Source organism: Hesperophylax consimilis, unplaced genomic scaffold (assembly GCF_061612785.1).
Source record: "Hesperophylax consimilis isolate HC1 unplaced genomic scaffold, BYU_Hcon_1.0 scaffold_85, whole genome shotgun sequence".
NCBI classification, from domain to species: Eukaryota; Metazoa; Arthropoda; class Insecta; order Trichoptera; family Limnephilidae; genus Hesperophylax; species Hesperophylax consimilis.
Window position 1 is genome coordinate 90,049 of NW_028301314.1, and position 6,432 is coordinate 96,480.

Genomic DNA, 6,432 nt, shown 5'->3' on the forward strand with positions numbered 1-6,432 from the left:
TTTGTGGCATATTGAATCAAAGGCTTTAGCCAAATCTAAATATATCGCTATGCATTTAAACCCTTGATCTAAGTTGCTATGTATATAATCTATTGTACTAGCTAAAGCTTCTTTTGTGCTTCTTTTTTCTCTAAATCCATATTGTTTGTCCGAGATTAATTTGTTTTCTTCCAGGTATTTTATTATTTGGTTTTTTAATAGTCTTTCGAAAATCTTTGATAGAGAGTTTAACAAAGTGATTGGTCTATAGTTAGTTATTTCCATTTTATCTCCGGATTTATACATTGGGATTACCAGTCCTTTTTTAAGAGTATTAGGAAAGCAGGCATGTGTTATGCTAAGGTTGATTAGGTGTGTTATAGGTTTTAATATTTCATTTTTTATTATTTTAATGCAATCCGTTGTTATCTCATCTAATCCAGGAGCAATCTGGTTTTTTAATGTATTTATTATTTTGTTAATTTCCATTTCCGAACTTATTTTTAATATAAATCTGTGTTGTGTTGGTTGGGTATCGATGTTTGATCTGTTTGTTTGTGTTAGTGTGTTTGTGCTGTGTTTTTTACGATTCGCTAAAACTTTCCCTATAGTTGCAAAAAAGTTATTTGCGTGGTTTGCCATCATTTCTATATTTGTTTTGGCATCTATTTTTTTCGAGTTAATATTTAGATGTTCGATAGTATTTTTTTGTTTGTATTTTTGTGTGTATGTAACTTCCTTTAATATTTTCCATGTTTCCTTTGGGTAATTGTTTGCTTTTTTAAGTTTTTCTTTGTAGTACATCTCCTTAGCTACTCTAATAATTTTCGTGCATATGTTTCTATATCTTTTATAGTAATTAAGTTGTTCCATGTCATACGGTGTTTGTTTAATTTGTTTGTGAATTTTGTCTCGTTTACGAATACAGTTTAATATTCCTTGTGTTATCCATAGTTTAATTTTTTTTGCTTTGTGTGTAAGTTTTATATGTTTTATTGTAGTGTAATTATTTATTTCTTGCGTAAGCGTGTTTGTAAATGTATTCCAGGCTTCATCGACATTATCTATTTGGTATAATGTATTCCAGTTTATTTTTTGGAGTTTTTCTTTTAAGTTTGAGTAGTCAATTATTTTTTTTGTAAATATTTTATGTTGTTTCGAAGTAGTGTTTTCGGTGTCTATTGCTATCATATTCATGTAGTGATCAGTGATTGTGCTTTCAAGTACTACTGTTTTGGTTTTTAGTTTTGTCTTGATCATTATATGGTCTATGCAGCTTTTAGTGTTTTGTGTGACCCGTGTTGGGACATTTATTATTGGCTCCAGTCCGTGTTGTGCTAGTATTGCTAGGTATTCTATGTTTTGTGGGTGTCCGTTTTGTAGAATGTTTATATTAAGATCTCCTATGATGATGATATTTTTGTATTTGTTGAGATCATTTAATGTATTGTTAAGATCAGTTAAGAAATTTGTGATGTTGTTTTTGGATGGAGATCTGTACATAGCTAGGATACATGTTTCTTTTCCATATGTAATTTGTATGCAGTTGGAGTCGATTATGTTTATTTCTTGAATGGTTGTGTTATTTTTATCACTGACGTATATAACTATACCATCATTTTGGTTTTTGTGTATTTTTGTATGGTGTGTATTATAGTTTTTGATTGTTTTTGGTATGTAGTTGTCATTCAACCAGCATTCTGTCAGCACAATGACATCAAAATTATTTTAGAGCTGTTGGAGGTATATAAAAAATTCATCAAAATTTTTATTGATCGATCTAATGTTTTGGTGTAATATATTGATTCTATGTTTTTCTTTTGTGAATTTGGTCCAGAGGTTAATATCATTTGTACTTTCACAGTAGTGTTGATTGTCCGAATCTATATATTCCATGTAATCTGCCATGTTGGTGTGTATTTGTGTAAGTATGTGATGTGAGGTTGTGTTAGATGTACAGTCGTGTTTATGTCAGTTTATTAGATATATCGTTTAGGTGTTTTATTTCCATAACCTTTGAGTCTTTGGATTTTCTGACGAGAATTTTTCCTGATTTTACCCAAACATATTTGTAGTCTTTTTCTTGGGCTCTTTTTCTGGTGTTCCAGTGCAGATTTTTGTAATATTGGGTTAATGCCGCATTAAGATAAACATATTTGGCTCCTTCTCCGTTGAATTTTTTTATCGGGTCATTGTGTTTGGATGCTAACATGGTTTGTGCTTTTGTGGTATCCTTAAAATTAATTGTTATTTTTGTTTGATCATTTGTTTTGTTTGTTGTGACTTTGTATGTATCCTCTGGGGACATCGTAACGCCTGCGAGTTCAGCGATCCGTGTAACAGCGTGGACTGGGGATATGTTGTCCTGTAATTTTAGGCCGTTTATCTCTATGGAGTTCAGCAGGGCTGCTTGTTCTATATCCGCCAGGTGGATTTCTACCGTAGATAATCTGATTTCTTTATCCGCTAGTTCCTCCTTGATTTTGTTGACGGTGTTTGGAATGTCCATGATTTGTTGAAGTTTTTGTAAAATGTCATCATATTTGTCATTGATGAAGTTCGTGAAGTTTTTTTATTTCTTGCAGCTCTGTTTCAATTTTATTGAGCATTACTGTCTTCATTTCCTCGAATTTCGTATTGATGAATTCAAATATTGATTCACTGTCTATATTAATCATAGATTGATGTGTCGCCGACGGTGAGTCCATAGTGCTAGTTTGTGGTGAAGATGTGGTTTTCTTCGCGCTGGGGAATTTACTGCGAGATTTAGACATGTTGTTGTGTTTTTAGGGTTGCTCCTGTTGGTGGGCAAAAACAATGGCACTCTCTAGCGCCTAAAGGCAGGCAAAATCAATTACACCGGTTATGTATTTTGAGGCTTGCGCCTGTTGGTAGGCAAACACACTGGCACACTCTCTAGCGCCTATAGGCAGGCAAAACCAGTTACACAGGTTGTGTTTTGGTTTGAATCCGTGATGGTAGCTGATTGTGAAGCTGTTTTTAAAATCCAAGTGAGAGTTTTATAATCTGGGTTGAGTATTATTTATTAATATTTATTATTATATTTATTAAAAAAAAAATTTTTTTTTTTTTTTTGTTCGCCGGTCTGAGGATTGAACTGTGATCGACAGAATAGCGCGGTGCTGACGTTTTAGACCACTGAGCTATGGAGCCTTGGGTGAGAGCCGTGGGATACGTTTAAATATACTTGGGTAAAGTTCATTTAGTACTTGTTTATATTTTGTTTATGCTCTTGGGTATACACATGTATTTATTGTTGCACTTGTAACGTTTTTAGCACTTTTTATTTTGTTATTTCACTTCTTATCTTCACCGAAAAACTGTGAATTATTTACAATTGTTCTCTTTGTTTTGTATAGCTTCTTGTCGAAATACAGTCTATATGATTTTAATTTTTAATGAGATTAAACTGTGCAATCTAGTAGGAAGTTTATTGTTTTAATTTCAAAACACTATTTTGATACTTTCGGGTGTTACAGTTGAGGATCTTAGATCACGCGATGATAGTGCGCGAAAAACTACACTGTATTTCATAAACTGAAGTGATTCACTTAACTTTTTACTACACTTTTGATTAGATTAATGTTGGAGCATTCAAATAGTCGTCTGACGTTTATGATTGTTGTTGTTATATGGTTTATCTGGTATTTTCACTGTTTTACGACGATTTGACAAATTTAAAGGGTTTCTCAATGATTTTAAGTGTAATACGACGGTTAAACACTTTTTAATGGTTTTTCTATATTTTTCAGCGTTTTAAGACCATTTAACGCTCTAATAAGGTTTTTCTGGTATTGTCACTATTTTACGACGATTAAACGCTCTTATAATGTTTTTCCTTGTGTTTTCACTGTTTAACGACGATTTAACGCTCTTATAAGGTTTTTCTGGTATTTTCACTGTTTTACGACGATTTAACGCCTTTATAAGGTTTTTCTCGTATTTTCACTGATTTACGACGATTTAACGCTCTTATAAGGCTTTTCTGTTATTTTCACTGTTTTACGACGATTTGACAAATTTAAAGGGGTTTTAAATGATTTTTAGCGTAATACGACGATTAAACACTTTTTAATGGTTTTTCTATATTTTCCAGCGTTTTAAGACGATTTAACGCTCTTTTAAGGTTTTTCTGGTATTTTCACTGTTTTACGACGATTTAACGCTCTTACGAGGTTTTTCTGATATTTTCACTGTTTTACGACGATTTGACAAATTTTAAGGGTTTTTCAATGATATTTAGTGTAATTCGACGATTTAACACTTTTTAATGGTTTTTCTATATTTTCCAGCGTTTTCAGACCATTTAACGCTCTTATAAGGTTTTTCTGGTATTGTCACTATTTTACGACGATTTAACGCTCTTATGAGGTTTTTCTGGTATTGTCACTATTTTACGACGATTTCACGCTCTTATAAGGTTTTTCTGGTATTTTCACTGTTTTACGACGATTTAACGCTCTTATAAGGTTTTTCTGGTATTTTTACTGTTTTACAAGGATTTGAGAAATTTTAAGGATTTTTCAATGATTTTTAGTGTAATACGACGATTAAACACTTTTTAATGGTTTTTCTATATTTTCCAGCGTTTTAAGACGATTTAACGCTCTTTTAAGGTTTTTCTGGTATTTTCACTGTTTTACGACGATTTGACAAATTTTAAGGGTTTTTCAATGATTTTTTGTGTAATTAGACGATATAACCCTTTTTAATGGTTTTTCTATATTTTCCAGCGTTTTAAGACGATTTAACGCTCTTATAAGGTTTTTCTGGTATTTTCACTGTTTTACGACGATTTAACGCCTTTATAAGGTTTTTCTCGTATTTTCACTGATTTACGACGATTTAACGCTCTTATAAGGCTTTTCTGTTATTTTCACTGTTTTACGACGATTTGACAAATTTTAAGGGGTTTTAAATGATTTTTAGCGTAATACGACGATTTAACACTTTTTAATGGTTTTTCTATATTTTCCAGCGTTTTAAGACGATTTAACGCTCTTTAAAGGTTTTTCTGGTATTTTCACTGTTTTACGACGATTTAACGCTCTTATGAGGTTTTTCTGATATTTTCACTGTTTTACGACGATTTGACAAATTTCAAGGGTTTTTCAATGATTTTTAGTGTAATTCGACGATTTAACACTTTTTAATGGTTTTTCTATATTTTCCAGCGTTTTCAGACCATTTAACGCTCTTATAAGGTTTTTCTGGTATTGTCACTATTTTACGACGATTTAACGCTCTTATGAGGTTTTTCTGGTATTGTCACTATTTTACGACGATTTAACGCTCTTATAAGGTTTTTCTGGTATTTTCACTGTTTTACGACGATTTAACGCTCTTATAAGGTTTTTCTGGTATTTTCACTGTTTTACGAGGATTTGAGAAATTTTAAGGATTTTTCAATGATTTTTAGTGTAATACGACGATTAAACACTTTTTAATGGTTTTTCTATATTTTCCAGCGTTTTAAGACGATTTAATGCTCTTTTAAGGTTTTTCTGGTATTTTCACTGTTTTACGACGATTTGACGAATTTTAAGGGTATCTCAATGATTTTTAGTGTATTACGACGGTTAAACACTTTTTAATGGTTTTTCTATATTTTCCAGCGTTTTAAGACGATTTAACGCTCTTTTAAGGTTTTTCTGGTATTGTCACTATTTTACGACGATTTAACGCACTTATGAGGTTTTTCTGGTATTGTCACTATTTTACGACGATTTAACGCTCTAATAATGTTTTTCCTTGTGTTTTCACTGTTTTACGACGATTTAACGCTCTTTTAAGGTTTTTCTGGTATTTTCACTGTTTTACGACGATTTAACGCTCTTAAAAGGTTTTTCTGGTATTTTCACTGTTTTACGACGATTTGACGCTCTTATAAGGTTTTTCTGGTATTTTCACTGTTTTACGAGGATTTAAGAAATTTTAAGGATTTTTCAATGATTTTTAGTGTAATACGACGATTAAACCCTTTTTAATGGTTTTTCTATATTTTCCAGCGTTTTAAGACGATTTAACGCTCTTTAAAGGTTTTTCTGGTATTTTCACTGTTTTACGACGATTTAACGCTCTTATGAGGTTTTTCAGATATTTTCACTGTTTTACGACGATTTGACAAATTTTAAGGGTTTTTCAATGATTTTTAGTGTAATTCGACGATTTAACACATTTTAATGGTTTTTCTATATTTTCCAGCGTTTTCAGACCATTTAACGCTCTTATAAGGTTTTTCTGGTATTGTCACTATTTTACGACGATTTAACGCTCTTATGAGGTTTTTCTGGTATTGTCACTATTTTACGACGATTTAACGCTCTTATAAGGTTTTTCTGGTATTTTCACTGTTTTACGACGATTTAACGCTCTTATGAGGTTTTTCTGATATTTTCACTGTTTTACGACGATTTGACAAATTTTAAGGGT